The following is a 19,180-nucleotide window of genomic DNA, read 5'->3' as shown; positions in this document are numbered from 1 at the left end:
GGAAACATCAATGTGTGAGAGAAACATTAAACGGTTGACCAGTGGGCAGCCTGGGCATGTACCCTGACCAGGAACGGAACCAGCCAGACCAATCAGGGCAACAGTGGAGTTTTTTTTAAGGCACAGATTTGATTCAAGATTAGATTCCATTTTAAATGTATATCTGAAAAAAAACACCCAGCAATATCACACATCACAAATACCTTTCTAACTTCAGTGCACTGACAGTTTACACCCGAGGGACTTCCCTTACCACTCCGTGCTCCAGCAGCAGAGCGTGCACTTGAAACCCGGGCTCCGTTCCTCCCTGTGCAGCACTGACCACAGTACTGCCCCCTTTCCTTTGCCAGAGATACTAACTTTCCTCACGCTTATTATCACCCAATAGTTTACAAAGGCCTCTTCACCCATTATCTCATCTGACCCCTCTGAAGAAATTGTTACTATCCCTACCTAATACATGAGGAAACTAAAGCTTAAAAGATTAGCTGACTTGGATATTCTCAGCTAGGAAGTGATAACGCTGGACCTAAAACCCAGGTATTCAGACTCCAAATATAGTAAATGCATTATACTGCGGAGATATGTCAGAATTTTCAAATTGTCCAAAAAAATACACACCTTGTGCTTTAAACATAATAGAGAAATTAAACTGAAAACCAAGCTTGAATCTGAAAGCTGTACAGTTTCAACCATCTCTTCCTTAAAAACATTGAACAGCCACTAAACACATTTCCCCTCCTAAAAGCCCCTGGAATATTTTTGGTTGTCAATCATGAAAATCCTAGAAATTGAGAGATCAACTAATGCAGACCCTTTCAGACATGAGGAGACTGAAGCACAGGACTTGTGACTTGCTTGTGGCCATGATGGTACCAGTGCCTTCCATTGCAGTACAGTGGGTCTTCTAAGGCCCGTATCACCAGTATTGGAGCAATGGGGTCTTACTGAGAATGCGTGAGGCAGAATGGGCGAACTACTGGGTAAACTGTGTCTGACCGCAGCCGGGCACTAACTGCTGTCCAGCAGCCCTTCCGCTCATCTCTGGCTGGTTCCCCTTACGTTTTCCACAACTGCTATTCCAGGCTTTTAACACTCATGGAGGTCCCCTAGCCCACTCTTTCTAACATGCTGCAGATAACATAACCCATTCTATCAGAAAGGAAGATTAAAAAAAAAAAGCAAAAAACGTCATCTGCCCTGGCCTGATACCTCATTTGGTTAGTGTGCCATCCCAACAAGCCAAGGTTGCAGGTTTGATCCCCAGAGTCGGGGCACATACAAGAATCAATCAATGAATCCATAAATAAATGGAACAACAAATCGATGTCTGTCTTGTCTGTCTCTCTCAAATCAATTAAAAGAGGAAGAAGAGGTCATCAGACATTAAAAGATCCTATAATGCAGAAATTACGATCTGAGCTTTAGAGTGGAAATATACCTTAATTCCAGATCTCTTCCATTACTTATCTGGTACCTTTGGGGCATTTAGTTAATCTCTCTCAGCCATAATTTTTCCAACTGTCAAATGGGAATGACCACAAACTCTATAGAACTTTTATAAAATTAAATGAAATAACATATGTAAAGGTACATAGATCAGTGTCTGAATCCAAAGCTGGTGACTACTCCGATTTCAACTTACATTTGCAAGCTTCCAAATGTGTCTTCTATCCTGTCTCCATGTTTCCTTTTCAAAGCTCACCTCTCCATGAGCTTTAGATTCTATTTCCTCCCACAGCTTCCTATTAGCTCCCTTTTCTCTTGTGCAAACCTCCAACATCTGCCTCTGCTGGCTCCTTTGTCTTTACCTTCAAACAAGTCAAATTTCTCCCATCCTTTAAAAATCAAAAAGAAAATAAAAATAGGCCCTCAGTCTTGTTTTAGCATTTACTTTCTAAACATCTCTCCTAAACCCTCTATCTAACCCATGGAGAGGATAGCAAGTAATTACCTTTCAAAACAGATCAGATCATGTCAATTACTTGCTTAAAAACCTTTAATGGCTATCAATTCCCTAATCAAAAGCCTAAACTTTTTAATATTTTGAGTCTTTCTTAGCACCTAGCCATCAACCTTTCCTTTCACCAGCCACTGTAACTCTTCAGCTACTCAACTCCAAGGATTCAGAGACACTTAAGTATTCTGTAACTTTCTAAAATTATATGTACATTTGCTTATTCAGTTTTTCTGAGCTGAAAATCTATTGCTCCTCTCAAATTTTCTAGAGGCAAGTATCTGAACCAAAATGTGTTAAAAACCAACTGCAATATCCTCTGGCCATAAAAGACTCCTCACCCCTCCCCAGACATACACCTTACACTTTCACGTATCCACTCCTATGCTCCAGCGGCTCCCTCTGGCTGGAATAGCCTTAATTGTAACTGGTCTCCCTAATGAATTCTTATTCATCCCCCAAGATCAAGTTCCAAAATCACTTCCTCTGTAATAATCCCTTCCTTCACTGTCTACTGAGAAAGAATCATTCAGTCCCCTTCCTCACCACACAGCTAGGTGTTGTCATGTTGTAAGCTTTTCAAGGCAGATTCTATGTGCCCTGACTGGGAATGGAACCCGCGTCCCCTTCCTTCACATGCTGGCACTCAATCCACTGAGCCACACCAGCCAGGGCCCAATTCAAAAGAACCTATGCACCCCTAATGTTCATAGCAGCATAATTTACAATAGCCAAGTGCTGGAAACAGCCTAAGTGCCCATCAGTAAATGAGTGGATCAAAAAGCTGTGGTACATTTACGCAATGGAATACCATGCAGCAGAAAGAACTCCTACCCTTCGTGACAACATGGATGGAAGTGGAGAGTATTATGCTAAGTGAAATAAACCAGGAGGTAAAAGACAAAATACCATATGGTCTCACCTATAAGTGGAACCTAATCAACAAAACAAACAAGTGAGCAAAACAGAACCAAAGACATGGAAATAAAGAACAAACTGACAGTAACCAGAGGGGAGGGGGAGGGGGATAATGGGGGAAAGAAGGGGAAAGGTCAAGTCAAGGAATATGTATGAAGGACCCATGGACAAAGACAAGGGGGGAGGGGTGGACTGAATGTGGGAGGTGGAAGGTGGGTAGGGCAGGGGAGAGTAATGGGGGAGAGAGATGGGGACAACTGTAATCAAACAACAATAATTTTTTTAAAGATCTACAGAGAGTTATGGTAGCCCATGTGAAGACATGACTATTAGTCACAAAACAGTTTATAATGGAACACCAGACTCTCTTACACCAGGGAATCCATCCATTCTCTGTTTTTTTATAAATAACCTTCTCTCAATGCTCCTTTTCCTTTTATAATAATAGTAACAGTGACTGACTACAAGAACTTGAAGGGTATAATACAACCACTCACTCACTCTACTTGCTCCTGGAAACAATTGCACAAGCTAGGTAGAGAGGAATTATCCCCATGTTAAAGATGAAAAAAAGTTCAAAAAGGTTACCCTTAAAAGTTGCACAGTAAATAGGATAGAATTTTATTTTAGCACTTATTTCCTGTCTGATTCCTCTGTCTTTCCACCCCACCCCTAATCAGTCCATAAGCCCCCAAAGGGAAAAAAGACTTATTTTGTTTTCACTGCTTTATCCTCAAGGTTGATCTACAACAGCACTTCGAACACAACAGGCCTTCATTAAATGTATGTTGACTGAATAAATGAACTGCTTTGGAAATAAAACAGACCAACAGCAAAAAAACACAAAGGAAGACAGTTCCTTCCAGCCCTGGCCAGGTTGCTCACTTAGTTAGATCATCATCCAGACTCACCAAGGTCGTGGGTTCCATCCCCATTCAGGGCACATAGTCAACCAATGAACACATAAATACATAGAATAACAAATCAATGTTTGTTTCTTTTCTTTCTTTCTCTCTCTCCCCTCGCCCCCACTCTTCCTCTCTTTCTCTCAAATCAATAAATTTTAAAAAATTAAGTTCTTTCTATTATTGTGGCTTAGTAAGAGATTTGAAACAGGCTTCTACTAGTTAAAAAGGCTAGGCTAATTTTGACTCAATTGCATTGGCATGTTATACATTTTATCTAAAAAGAATCTAAGCAAGGGAGGGGAAGAACTTTTCTGTTTCTGATGTCACATTCACAGCATGTTCTGACATAAATCTAAGACTTAAACTGCAGGTTTGAAACTGATTAAAAGGTTTTACTAAAAGCAAAAACTAAAGGAAACATTTTCTTGATTCTTCACTCTGGGGCTAAAAAGTATCTGAATTTCAGTTCTTTCTTCAAAGTTAGTTCCAGCAGCCAAAGCTGCTGTATATGGTATCTTCTCTAGTATATTTCTTAATAAACCTTTAAGTAAAGATTATTCAAAACCTTTTAGTAAATAAACCTTTTAATAACAATTAGTCAAAACCTCAGCCTAGTAACTGGCCACCCTTCCCCACCCCTTGGGATACATAAAATTGCCATTCTGCCTAGGTACAAGGTAATCATAGCACACCACAGGACAAAGTAATGGCACCAATGTTCGGTATGACTTCTGTTCAGTATAACATTGTCCATAACTCTAGAAACCAGTTCCTTATAAATCAATTTGTTCTGATTGGAAAATGTTTCCATTATTTTCTCCAATATTTAAATTTCAGTAAAACACAGATGGTGGTGGTGGTATGATGTGTAACTGCAATCGATGTGAGGTAATGGAAAGACTACTCGACTTAAGTATGGTTCATTCTACTCTTTCCTATCTAGGTGAACTCTTTGACCTTGGACAAGTTACAGAACATTTTAGAGGCTGTAAATTTAACATCGGTCAGCATAAAATGAGAAAACAACCACCTCACAGAATTGTAATGAAAGTTAAATTACATAATGAAAAGAGGCCATGGCTGGGTCACTCAGTTGGTTAGGGCATTGACCCCATATGCCAAGGCTGCAGGTTCAATTCCCAGTGAAGAATCAACCAATGAATACATAAATAAATGGAACAACAAATTAATGTTTCTTTCTCCCTTCTGCTCTTTCTCTAAAAATATGTAAATAAAAATAAATTCTGAATAAAAGCTTTGGGAAATAAGACTGGGGGCTGGGAAAAGACTGATACTTTTCTCATTTTATACCCTTTTTTTTACTACTGTACTCTAAAGATCAATTATTTTATTTCTACGTAGGCACAGACATACTTCTCCCAAGTATATTCACTATACAATTAGTCAATGAATGCATAAATAAGTGGAACAACAAATCGACATTTTTCTCCCTCTCAATCAATAAATAATGATAATGTACATGAGCTGTTTTCAAAAAAATAATATCATTGGCATGTTTGAAGATATACAGAACAATCATTACCAACTGCTGTTCCTCAGATTATTTTTCAAACTACTAAAACAAGTCTGTGAGTGCTTCTTCAAAGCATAGCCAGGAAAACACAATCCCACCCGTTACCAGATTAAAATTTGAAGAACTGCATTAAAGACCTCTATCCCTACACAGTATCACCGACAATCCGGAATTCTCAGAGTAAATCACTGCTATTAGGAAATAGGAAGTAATAAAGCACAAAGGGCTTTGTTTGCCTACACGGCTAAGGTAGGAATTTACCCTATATAACTTAAATGACCTTCCCTGATTTGTGTAAAGGAGTCCCGGTTGTCCCCATTTCAGACACTTAAAACATTAAATCTGTTTTTCAAAAGGAGTATTTGCAATGGCGCTTATAAACCTTTATCTTAAACTGAGTATCTACCAATTCAGTCTTCCAACAGGACGTACATAAAGTTACCACTAACAAAGTTTGACCAAATCCACAACATTCACGGGTTGCACTAAAGAAATCTACTACCTCTCCTCCCGCAAACTGGTTTCGTCCCTATTACCTGGTAAAAAAGTCTCCTTCCGCTTTCTAGAAACCACTAAGTTTCTGTGTTCTCTATAAAGCACAACCTATTTATGGACGTTTTTCTTTCGAATTTTTAAAGCAGAATAGGTAAGAAAAGGATTTAAGGGGCGAGGAGCTGGGAAGCTGGATGAAGTACTGTAATCTTTTTCTGCATGAAATGAATGAAAAGGCTGCTCGCTGCTATAAATCACTTCTCCTCCGAGATTCTAGAGGTGTTCTACCATTGAGCCCATCCGCTTTGGTTCTTTGGTTCCCGGATTGGAGCGGCGCCCCAAACCGACATCGCAGCAAATTCTATCCCCTCCCAGTTTCCCCGGGAGTGGGGCTCACTTCTTTCCCAAAGGCCAGTCCCCTTACGGAAAAAACGCCTGGAGATTCGCGTCTGGAAGCCGCCCAGGGCTGACGTTTAAAAGTTAGACAATAACCTCGAGATTTTCAAAAGAAACTCCGTCTGCCTCTCCCTGGCTCCGATGCTTCCACTCTGCCCAGCCAGGATGCAGAGGTCTGAGGCTGGACGAGTTTGTAAAGTGGACTTTGACCCGATCCAGTTACCGTAACCGGATCTCCAGGGACAGGTCCCAGTCTGGGACTGGCCCCAGGGGCGCCCCGGAGGAGGCAACTCCACACACAGGCACAAAGGCGCACAGCAGCGCAGACAAAAGGGCCCGGGCAAGTAGCCTGGGGCGGAGAAGGAAAGCCTGCGCAAGGCGCGCTCCCGCAGAGGCCACGGCGGGACCGTTGTGGGAGGGCGGAGGAGCGGCGGCCCCGGCCCGCCCCGTCCGCCGCTCGAAGCGACCACAGCTTGAACCATTTCCCTCCCCCGAACCGCCGCTGGTGGAGCAAAGAATGTGGCCGGAGCCTAAAAGTCAGCCGCAGCCCAACCCCAGGCACTTCCCGCTCACTTTCCTTTGCTTGCAAAACTCACCCGGGTTGCCGCCGCCACCGCCTACTTAGCCTCCACAGTAGTTTCCCCCGGAAATCCTACTTAGCCTGCCGGCCGCCAGCGGCAGCCTGAGCCTTTGGCCCCCGGGAGGGGGGAAAAGGGAACAGGCCGGACAGTGAGAGTTAGGAGGTGTCGCCGCGGGGGTTCACGGGACTTGTAGTCTCCAGCCGGCCAGCCGTCTCGGGCTGACAAAATGGCGGAGACCTGTAGCGGTTTGCTCCCCGGGCACTCAGCTTCACAGGCCATCTCTGGGCATGCGCCACCCTCTGGAGCCCCGCTAGGAAAAGAATTTGGTCACCTTTCCTAGTACTGAGGGGGACAAAGGTCTTTTGAACTTGGAAGGACAGAGTTCAATATACTGAGCTCCAGGCAGTGCCTAGGTGGGAGACGATGTAAGTGTGCTGTTTCAGAAAACTGTGCAGCCTGATTCAAGTACAATCACCCCACAAGGAAAAAAAACAACAACAAATTGAGGGCCTATTGGAAGTGCAAAAAATTTTGAAGCAGGTTCCCTCAATTTTATGCATGAGGAAAAAACTCATAAATCATTCTTGACACCTCCTCCGGCCCATTAAATCCGGTTATTCTATATCCCAAATATTTCAGTTCCTTTTCATTTTCTCCACTACCATCAGCTAGAGGAAACACCACCATCTCTCTCCAAGTCTTGTTATGGGAAAAACTTGGTTCTTCTTGCTGACACAGTCAAGAGTTACGGATCAGCGAGTCTATTAGCCAGTGTTCAAGCAAGGTTTATAAGTGACAATGTTCATGGAAGAGATGGGGCCTTGTGGAAGTGGCGGTGAAAGGCGTAGTCTTGGGTGGCAGAAAGCAAAGGCAGCAAGAGCGAGGGCGGGAAGAGCACCAGGTCCTTTATCTTGTGGACTTAACGTAGTTGGTGGCTGGGGTGTTGAGGGAGTGACATATAGATTGGTGAGTAAAGGTGGTGCCAGCTTTTCTGGGGTGGGGGTGGGGGGGTCAGAATCTGGGGGGGACTACGTGGGGGACTACCCAAGTGTACATATGTATGGGGGTCTGTTAGCCGGAATCCTTATCTTGCTGCAGACCCCATTTGTTCATCTTGTTGTAAAACAGATACGTGACAGGAGGCAGTTAATTAAAGTTGAGGCAGTTACCCAAAATTATTTATGGGCTCTTTCTGTAAGCACTAGGGACCCTCTCCTAAAACAGATAGTGACCAGAGGTAGGCAATTAACCAAAGTTGTTTTATGGGCTTCTTCTTTGGTCACTGTGGACCCCCTCCACTTCCTCCTCCCCCCAGACCTTGGGATGAATACACAGTTTCAAAGGCTTTCTCCCAGATAGTGGAAATCATACATAGAATTTCAAGGGCTCCCCTCCTGTGCTAGCTAGCAGGGTGTTTCTTGTGATGTTGGAACACCTGGCATTATTCTCCAGCCAGGCTCAGGATGCTAAGTTAGTGGGTGAGACATGTCTCCCTCCTCCTCCCTGCCTTGGTTTACTGTCTATCCTGCCTAACAGTCTCACTAGTTTCAGGCATTCAGGAGGAAGGAACGCAGGGATATCTCTATGGATTGGGAAATAGTGAACAAGATTATGTGCTCCCTTGAGGGTGGGTATGCTTCCCAGCGGTCTGAAAAAGAGGCATTTCAAAGGTGTGTTAATCTAGATGCACAATAACAATGGACAGGGCTTGCTCACAGCAAAGATACCTTCACGGGGAGAGTGACAGGCCTGAGGCCTGACCACCCTTCACGACCTGTCCAGTTAGAATTTCCTGCCCCGTTAGAATTTATGATCAAGACATCCTGTTCAAGACATCCTATGAGATTACTGTCAGTCAGATTTATTATAAAGCCCCTTTTCCATCCATGTGGATATACTCAGGTTTGTGGAAATTCATCAATTGGATATGTGTACTTTTCTATACTTATCTATACTTTCCTGCACGTATATTATACCCCAACGTTTAAAGCCTTTATTTATTTATTTATTTCTTAGAGAGAGGGGAAAGGAGGGAGAAAGAGAGGGAGAGAAACACGATGTGTGAGAGAATCAGCAATCCATTGCCTCTCGCATGCCCCCACTGGGGACCTGGCCTGCAAACCAGGAATGTGCCCTGACTGGGAATCAAACTTGCAACCTTTTGGCTTGCAGGCCGGCACTCAGTCCACTAAGCTACACCAGGCAGGGCACTCCTGATACAATTTTTCAAATGGAAAGTGGCCTGGGCCAGACCTCTCTTGTCTTCTGGGAGACCAATTAACAGTAAAGACTATTTCTAACCGTTATTATTTCTGGATTTGGGGCTTATGGGCACTGTTGGAGCATAATGTTAAGAGCAGAGGCTTTAGCAACAGAAATTTGTTCTGCCACTTCCTATCTGAGTGCCTTTGGCTAAGTTATTCAAGCTCATTAAGATTCAGTTTTCTCCTTGCACAATAGCAAACATAAAAGTACCTAATATGTAGGTGTGAGAATTCAAAAAGTAATGTACATAAGGTGCCCAACACTATAACTGATCAATGTCAAATGCTCAATAAACAATAACTTATGGTGGGTAATATTAGTTTTAATCTTCCTATTTTTTTAGGCTTCCAAGTTTTCAACAATGAACATAGAGTCTATGTCAGAGACACAGGCTGCAGGAATAAGGATGTTCATCGTAGCACTATTCGAAATAGCAAACAATAATGATAACATAATAATAATGGAGGCAATCTAAATATCCATCTACTGGAGAATATCAGCTATGGTATAATCATAATATAAAATACTACAAAAATAGTTAAAGTGAATGAACCAAAGCTACAGGTATCAACATGGATAAAACAAAACATTGAGAAAACTTGCAGAAGGTTATATACAACTTGATACGATGTTTATACAATTTTAAAATCCGACAGACAACACTATATACATTTAAGGATTCATACATATACAGTACAAAAAATTCTGAGGAACTAAAACCTCAGGCAAGCAATTACTTCTGAGGAGAAAGGAAAAGAAATGGGTGAGAAGAGGGATACATTGGGGCTTAAAACATATCTGATATTTTATTTCTTTTTTTTTTAAGAGTTTATTTATTTTTTAGAGAGGGAAGGGAGGGAGATAGAGAGAGAGAGAGGAATATCAATGTGCGGTTGCTGGGGGTTATGGCCTGCAACCCAGGCATGTACCCTGGCTGGGAATCGAACCTGGGACACTTTGGTTTCCAGCCCGCGCCCAATCCACTGAGCTATGCCAGCCAGGGCTTGATATTTTATTTCTTGGAAAAAAAATTAAAAATAAGGCAAAATGTGAAGAGTTGATAACGTTGGTGTAAGATACTTAGGAATTTGTTATAACAAAACTCTATTTTTCTACATTTGAAATGATTCTCTATTTAAAAGAAAGTATGGGACTTCTGGCCAAGATGGAGGCGTAGGTAGACACACTGTGCCTCTTCGCACAACCAAAATAAGGTCAGCAACAATTTAGAAACAAGATAACAACCAGATTGCCAGAAAATTGAACTGCATGGAAGTTGGACAACCAAGGAGTTAAAACGTGCACATTCATCCAGACCGGTAGGAAGGGCAGAGTCGGGCACCGGGGCAGAGAGGGGTCGAGGCACAAAAAGCGGTGGCACCAGGTGCGTGAGGCATCCCAGGCCCCTGAGGCATCCCAGGCCCTTAAGGCATCACGAGCCTGAGACCGCAGTGGGCGGACCCTGGGTGCGCAGAGAGCTGGCAGACCCAGCGAGGCGGGGACTGTGAAGCGAGGCACTGCACGTCAGGCGTCTTGCTGTCCGGGTGGTCCCACATTCGTGTGCAGATAAACCAAGCAAAATTGGGCAGTGGGACAGACTGTGCAACCCAGGGTTTTAGTGCTGGGAAATAGAGCCTCCAGGCACTGACTGAAAACACCTGTGGGGGCTGAGGCACAGGGAGAGACTCCCCAGCCTCACAGGAGAGTGCGTTGGAGAGACCCACGGGGTCCTAGAATGTACACAAGCCCACCCACACAGGAATCAGCACCAGAAAGGCCCAGTTAACTCGGGGGAAGGGGTGGAAGGGACTGAAATCCAACGGAGAGAGGAGCAAGCACCATTGTTCCCTCTCTGACCCCTGCCCCACAAACACCGTCACAATCCAGTGACTAGGTTGCCCCGCCCTGGTGAACACCTAAGGCTCCGCCCTTCATACATAACAGGCACAAGAAAAAAAAATGGCCCAAATGGAAGAACAGATCAAAGATCCACAGCAAATACAACTAAGCGACCAAGAGATAGCCAACTTATCAGATGCACAGTTCAAAGCACTGGTAATCAAGATGCTCACAGAATTGGTTGAATTTGGTCACAAATTAGATGAAAAAATGAAGGCTATGCTAAGTGAAATGAAGGAAAATGCACAGGGAACCAATAGTGATGGGAAGGAAACTGGGACTCAAATCAAACGAGTGGACTAGAAGGAAAAAAGAAACAACCAAACAGAAAAGAATGGAGAAATGAGAATTCAGAAAAATGAGGAGAGGCTTAGGAACCTCCAGGACATCTTTAAATGTTCCAACATCCAAATTATAGGGGTACCAGAAGGGGAAAAGGGAGAGCAACAAGTGGAAAACTTATTTGAACAAATAATAAAGGAGAACTTCCCCATACTGGCAAAGGAAATAGACTTCCAGGAAGTTTAGGAAGCTCAGAAAGTCCCAAAGAAGTTGGACCCAAGGAGGAACACACCAAGGCACATCATCATTACATTACCCAAGATTAAAATGAAGGAGAGAATTCTAGAAGCAGCAAGAGATTAGGGGACAGTAACCTTCAAAGGAGTTCCCATCAGACTGTCAGCTGATTTCTCAAAAGAGACCTTGAAGGCAGGAAGGTGCTGGAAAGAAGTATTCCAAGTCATGAAAGGCAAGGACCTACATCCAAGATTGCTCTGTCCAGCAAAGCTTTCATTTAGAATGGAAGGGCAGATAAATTACTTCTCAGATAAGGTCAAGTTAAAGGAGTTCATCATCACCAAACCCTTGTTTTATGAAATGTTAAAGGGACTTATCTAAGAAAAAGAAGATAAAAAACATGTATAGTAAAATGACAGCAAACTCACAATTATTAACAACCACACCTAAAACAAAAAACAAATTAAGCAATCAACTAGAACAGGAACACAACCATAGAAATAGAGATCACATGGAGAGTTAGCAACAGGGGAGTGGGAGGAGAAGAGAGGGGTAAAGTACAGAGAATAAGTTGCATAGATGGTAGGTAGAAAATAGACAGGGGGAGGATAAGAATAGTATGGGAAATGTAGAAGCCAAAGAACTTATAACACATGGACATGAACTAAAGGGGGGGAATGTGGGTGGGAGAGGGTGTGCAGGGTGGAGGGGAGTGAAGGGGGAGGGAAATGGGACAACTGTAATAGCATAATCAATAAAATATATTTTAAAAAATAAAATCAGCAAGGTGAAAAAAAAGAAAGTATGGAGCAGAGCAGTATATGAAACATGCTACCTTTTTTTTTAGTAAGGATAAATAGTAATTTATTTGTATCAACCACTGCTGTTATGCCAACCTGAAATCAATGTCTTTCACAGTGGTGGGGGGGGGGAGTATTGGGTTTTTGTTTTTTAAACAGTTTTTTTTAATGTATAGTAAATTTCATTCTTTTTGTATAAACATAAGTTTTAATTTCTCTTAGGTAAATACTTGGGAGTGGGATTGTTGTGTTATATGGTATGTGTACATCTAACTTTATTTTTAAAAACCCAAATTCTTTTCTAAAATGGCTACACCATTTTGAACTTTCATCTGCAAGAATAGCACGAATGAAAGCTCCAGTTGCTCTGTATGTTTATCAGAATTTGATATTAGATTTTTGAAAAATTATTGTTTGTAGCCACTCCAATATGTGTGTAGTGGTACATCAATAAAACCAACATTCCTCGCCTTGGCTGGTGTGGCTCAGTGGATTGAGTACTGGCCTGCGAACAGAAAGGTCGCCAGTTTGATTCCCAGTCATGTCACATGCCTGGGTTGTGGTCCAAGTTCCCAGCTGGAGACAAGCAAGGGGCAAGCAATCAATGTTTCTCTCCCTCTCTTTCTCCCTCCCTTCTCCTCTCTCTAAAAATAAATTAATTAATTAAAAAAAATAAAACCAACATTTCTCTAATGACTGATTATATCTGGCCCCTTTTCGTGTGCTGACTTGCCATCTATCTATCTTTTTTAGTGAAGTATCTGTATTAGTCATGTGCCCATTCTTACAGGGTTGTTTTCTTTTTATTGATGAGTTGTGAGAATTCTTTACATATTCTAGATAGTTGACCTTTATCAGATATGTGATTTGGAAGTGTTTTCTCTGGCTCTCTGGTTTGTCAGAGTTTAAAAATTTTGATTAAGTACAATTTGTCTTTTTTCTCTTGTGAATAATGTCATATCTAAGAAATCTTTGCCTAATCCAAGATCATAAAAATTTTCCCTTCTATTTTCTTCTTCCTTTTTTTTTGTTTTGCTAATTATTTTATAACCACAACAAACGAGTACAGAGAATGCCCCGCACAAAATAACACAATAAAGGTTCAAGATCAAGGTGTTCCTTAGGCAAGGCTGAAGATTTCAGTCTCTGATATTTGGAATTTAGGCTGCAATCCTTATTTTTGGATGGATCACTGGAAGTGTGGTGAATGTCCGTCCACTTGGCCCAGGTAGAAGTAGATGAGGTGTTTGGCTTCATGCCTCAGGTACCTGCCTACCTTAGTTCCTCCCCACCATGAAGTGCCAGGTGGGGTTGTACTTCCTGTCAAACTCCTTCTTATTATGGGCTGCAATATCCTTCTGTATGTTGTATTTCTCCAACGCCTGAGTAGCACACTCCACGGATTCCTGTTGCATGTCCTCTGACATATTGGTACTTCTGATCACCACCATTAAGTCACACACGGTTAACTCACACACAGTAGAGCAGGGGGCTGGCTGACTGCAACTGTCTCCCGGGGGAGGCTCAGACCTGGAAGGAGATGCCTCCCCCTATATTTTTTTATAGAAGTTTATAGTATTAGGTTATCATTTATTTCTTTAGAAGGCTATATGCATATACTTTTATAAGTCTATACCTGAAAGGATACACACACTTTCCTCTAGGGTGGGAACACAGCATGACTTGGGGTAAGCATGATAGAGAGACTAATTTTACACTGTGTATCCTTTTGTGCTATTAAGGAATTTTTCCTTAAATGTGTATCTTACAGTACCTTAAAAACAACAAGAAAATAAGGAGTATTTGTTTTAAAGACTGAAAACTCAAAAAACATTGGGGGACTACCAAAACATGATTCCACGCAACACGGTCGAAAATCGTCAGGATGGTTGTCGGACTGGAAGACTTCGCCCTCCTTTAAAACCCTTTGGACTGTCTTCTTTCACAGCTGTGGACGGCTCTACAAGCCTGGCAGTTCTCAAGGGGCTAAGAGCCAAGTCCAATGAACAGGCAAAGAATTAGTTGGGCCAATCAGAGAGCAATATGCAAATAATTAAATCTGTTTAAAGCTTAATCGCTGTGGCTTTGAACTTTTCAAATTTAGAGACTTGATGTTGCTGCCACCTGCAGGCCATATCTCCCAATAACAGGTTCATGGAAACAGCTGCAGGGAGTGGGTGGAGACTTCCTCTTGGAATTGATACACAGCAGTCCAGTGGAAAGATCTTTAGCACCTGGCTCTACCACTTAAGGCTTGTGACCTTGGGCAAGTGTCTTAACCTCTCTGAACCTTACTTGACCTCACAGGTGATTTTGAATATGATACAAAATCATCTGTGTAAAGCACCAAGCACAGTGCCTGGCATGGAGTGGACAGTTAGTAAGTGGCGTGATTATTAACACAGCAATACATGCCAAGTACAGCTAAAGGTTGGACAACTCAGGCTGCAAACAGGCTGGTCACAGGTGGTCATCAACCTACAGCTATTTTGGTTCAGCCTCAGTATTTACAATTTTTAAATTACCTCTCACCATTAGAAACAGAAATTTCGCATTTAGTCCAGATTCTTAATTTCTATTTTAAAATGTGAAGCTCTGATAGTGTACCACATCAAATCTTCAAGGAAGATGGCATGTAACAGGGAAAACTAATTTCTGCCAGGAGAGTCATGTAATGCTCCCTGAAGAACTGATGTTAAAGCTGAGACACGAAGGCTGAGTAGGGAGAACAGTGCTCCAAGCAAAGACTGGTGGGTCCAAAGGCCCAGAATTAGGAAGATTAGTGCCACCAGGTAACTTCAGAAAAATCTGGTGGCTAAGGCACAACGAGCAAGGAGAAGGTGGGAAGGAGATAAGGTTCCAGTCAGCATCTTAAGGATTTTGGACTTCATTGTAAGAACAAGTGTAGTTCAAGGCTAGAGGCTAAGAGATAGCCAATTGCTGTAACAAACTGAGAAGCCAGACAAGGTCAGAATGGAGAAGGGTCAGGGGCCAACAATTAGTGGCTGAGAAAGCAGAGGGGTACTGGGGCAATACGGGGTCTAGATCTAGAAACTCTGGGCATACGCAGGACTGCCTAACGGGTGTGGTCTGGCAAAGGGCAGACTTTATCAGAACCAAGTTAAGTTGGACACCAGGGTAAATATTTTATGCTCATTTTAACAGTGTAAAAATGAGAAGAACAAAGATTTGGCCAAGGACACACAACAAAGGAGATACAGAGCCAGATTCACTATACCTACGTCTAACTTGTTGCCCTGCTCCTCTACTGTGTTAGTTTTCTCAAGGTGAATGAACTCAACGCTGCTACTGTGTCGTTAATATAATATGTGCCATTTGTTGGGACCTTGCTGAATTTAGTCTCTGTGTTTATGTGCACTGTTACTTCATTATTTCACTCAGTTAACAAATACACTATTGTCTATCCAAGACACCAAGCATCAAGGGACTGTTAGACACTGCAGACACAGAAGTAAGTTAGACGGTCACCATCCCTGACCTGTGGGAGTTCACAATCCGGAAAGGAAGTGAGTAGTTGAAGAAGTAATTACAAAGGGTAATTGGCAGGTAGTATAGGGAGAGTACAACAGTGAACCCAGCCTGCCATGGGCAGCAGGGAAGCTTGCTGAAAGAAGTGGCTGTTTTCACAATAACCTGATAAGATAGATGCTATGAGTATACCCTTTTCATGGATGAGAAAACTATGATGTCAGGCAGATTAAGTAACTAGCTCACTGGCAGTGCTGGGATGAATATATAAGCCTGGGTCTATACCTAAACCAAAGCTCATCCTCTTAGCTGCTAAAGATATTTCGTAGCAGATATTTCTGTTAGTTTGTCCTTTCCTTCTAAGGGTCACGTGAGTGGAATGGGGTATTAAATGAAATGTCTGCAATGCAGGAAGTTGAAATCATGGCTGACAAACTGTGGAAGCATGTCTATGTCATGGTTGGCTGTCAAACTTGGTATGACAGCTATTTAGTGACACAGCTCTTGTGCTAATGTCTGAGTAGATGTTCAGGTCAATTGAATATGATTCAACAGCTATGTAGTGAGTGCCTACTATGTGCCAGGAATGGTGCCAGACACTATCAGGGTTATAGTGATGCTAAAACAAGTCCCTAAATACTAGGCTAAAGATTGTCTGAATCGCTAACAAATAAAAAATTAAATAACAAAGCCATAATCCTGGCAGTTAGAGAATCTATAGATAACTTATTGTAATAGCTACCAGGTTTTGAGCATTAACCATGTGCCAAGCATTGCCTGAGGTACCTTAATGGAAATAACCATGATCATGAACATAAGTAAAAACTAAAAACACATACTGGGAGACTGTGCTGAGCACTTTACATGTATTATCTGTTTTAACCCCATTCCTTTAATCCATGGTCATTCTATAATGCTAATATAATAGTATTAACAATACTAATATTGCCCATTTCACAGATGAGAAAGTTGAACTTCAGGGATTTGTGCCTGAGATCCCAGAGCTAGTAAATAGAAGAGCTAGAATTCAAACCCAGGTCAGCCTGACTCCGAAATCTGAGCTCTAGACCACTGCACCACACTATATCTGCAAGGAGAATTAGCTTGTAAAAAAAAAAAACCAGGGAAATGTGGTATGATCTGCATAGTCAGATGCACATCCATACAGGAGAAATGAACATCGGTGCTTTAAAAACCCACCAGAGAAGTAAAAAAACAAGGGAGAAAATCCCAACAATGTATCTAGTAATTAGATGCTGGTTAAGCCCTAAAACAGATTCCAACCAAAATATTTATATTGTTATTTCTATCATTTAACTCTGCTCAAGTTTGCCTCTAGAATTATATTTAAATATAATTAGTCCAAAAGCTCAGAACTTTTTGCATTAAGATACACATCCTTTAAATTTTGTTTTATATCTATGTGGGGAAGAAAAGAAACTATATAACAAAAGTCAGTGTCAAGCAAGTAAGTGATCCCATTAAGGACGGAGTACAGGCTGTGCTTAGTAAACTGGGAGAAAAACAAGTCCCCTGCAGAAGACAGTCATTAGCCCCGGGCCATATGAGCATCTTGTTTCCATGATTACCTGTGGCTGTGGGCAGGGAGGTATGCGCCTCATTCCAGATGTTCAGATATGGCCAGAGGGAGATCTGTGTAGCTAAGGAAGTGCCCAGAACTAACTCTGTGACTCGTGGACCAGGAAGATCACTGTTGCCTGAAAACATATGGTGTGTGTGTTTTCACCTGCTCATTTATCCTTTGTCTCAACAGAAAAATGCAAGAAAAGATGCTAGTACTTATTATTGTCTCCACAATTCACTTAATACTGTAGAAAGAGTTCAGAAAGGTAGACCTTCTATCACAGCAACAAAAGTTATAATAACTTATAAATGATAAATACTTATAATTATCCTATTAGTAAAACAATAATGATAGCTTCCGTTCATTGAGTGCATTCTATGTGCCAGGCACTATGAGGGCACTTCTCACACATTATTTCATTTAATCTTCATGACAACTATTACCTATTTCACAGAAAAGGAGACAGGTGTTCAGGAGGTTAGGCAACTTCCCAAGGAACAGAGTGAGCAGGTAACATCTGTTTACATGTCCGTCTCCCCACCAATTACTGTAAATTTCTGGAGAGCAAGGGCTGGTCTTACTTATCTCTGCATTCCTAGTCTGTAACACTGTGCCTGGCACAGAATAGGCAGAATTTAGCACTGTTTTTGAATAAATGAAAGAACAAACCATATTTCCCAAGGTAAGTGGTAGAGCCACCGCTGGCTGCTGGCGTTTAGGTCTCTTGCCTTCGAATCTAGTGTGCTTTCTGTAATTACATGTTGCCTGCCTACATCAGAGTTAACCACTCACATACCTCTTTCACTCTGAAAATTCCTACTAGACACAGCAAGTGTGATACAGTGATTCCACTTCTCCATCTTTGTCTTTTTTTTTTTTAAGATTTTATTTATTTATTTTTAGAGAGGGAAGGGAGGGAGAGAGAGAGAGAGAGAGAAACATCAATGCGTGGTTGTTGGGGGTCATGGCCTGCAACCCAGGAATGTTCCCTGACTGGGAATCGAACCTGCGACATTTTGATTCACAGCCCGCACTCAATCCACTGAGCTACACCAGCCAGGGCTACTGGTGTCTACTTAAAAAAAAAAAATTATTGATTGATTTCAGAGAGAGAGAGAGGAAAGGAGAGAGACATTGATCTGCCATTCCACCTATTTATGCATTCATTGGTTGACTCCTGTATGTGCCCTCACAGAGATCAAACCCACAACTTTGGTGTATCAGGACAATGCTCCAATCAACCGAGCTATCCAGCCAGGGTTGCTCTCTTCTGTTTTTGTATGTTATATTTAAAAACAATATAGATAAAACCAGAAAGCCATAAAATTTTAGAATTGGAAAAAAAAAAGATAATAGCATTGAGGTCTCCCAGCTGATGGTTCCTCATGGTCATTGGCTCACAGACAAGTGACACCATGTCAATAGCTCCCATATTTAGGCACGGAGCTTCCAATCAGCTTTTAGCCCCCAACTTTCGTTCGTGAGCAGAAAGACAGATTTTCAGACAGGAGGCTTTTCTTTAAAAGGAGAAAAAGAGACCAAAACAAACAGAAGGAAGAAACTTGGAAGAAACTAAGACAATGAAGAGAAAACAACACTTAAAGTACTAATGAGAAGTTCCTAAAAGAAAAGAAAAAATACCTGCACATATGGAACAATTGGAGGAAACTATAATAAGGAATATTTGGAAGGGAAAACAATTTTTTGAATTGGAAAAACATAAAAGCAGAGGTAATAGCCTGATAGAAAGATTGGAAGATAAAGTTGAGAAAATGTCCTAGAAAGTATAGCAAAAAGACACAGATGTGGAAAATAGGAGGGAAAAAAGAAGATAAAA

The 19,180-nt window shown here is 41.8% G+C and overlaps 1 protein-coding gene across 9 annotated transcripts in view; it reads right to left on the bottom strand.

Annotated features, from left to right (window-relative positions):
* LOC123831597 (mediator of RNA polymerase II transcription subunit 18) overlaps positions 1–19,180 on the bottom strand; it is a 111,532-nt gene that overhangs the window by 74,814 nt on the left and 17,538 nt on the right. For 4 of the 9 annotated variants that reach the window (XM_045858594.1, XM_045858589.1, XM_045858593.1 and 1 more), the window contains exon 1: positions 6,802–6,986. The exons of 4 other annotated variants lie outside the window; for them this stretch is intronic. The gene's annotated coding sequence lies outside the window, so the exon portion shown is untranslated. Of the gene's footprint in view, positions 1–6,301; positions 6,376–6,801; positions 6,987–19,180 lie in introns of those variants that run through there. One more of the 9 variants, XM_045858591.1, reaches the window with a different exon arrangement.

This window comes from Phyllostomus hastatus, unplaced genomic scaffold (assembly GCF_019186645.2).
Source record: "Phyllostomus hastatus isolate PE091 unplaced genomic scaffold, TTU_PhHast_1.1 phas_scaffold_182, whole genome shotgun sequence".
NCBI classification, from domain to species: Eukaryota; Metazoa; Chordata; class Mammalia; order Chiroptera; family Phyllostomidae; genus Phyllostomus; species Phyllostomus hastatus.
Note: the sequence above shows the minus strand (reverse complement) of the source record. Positions and strands in the feature narration are given on the sequence as shown.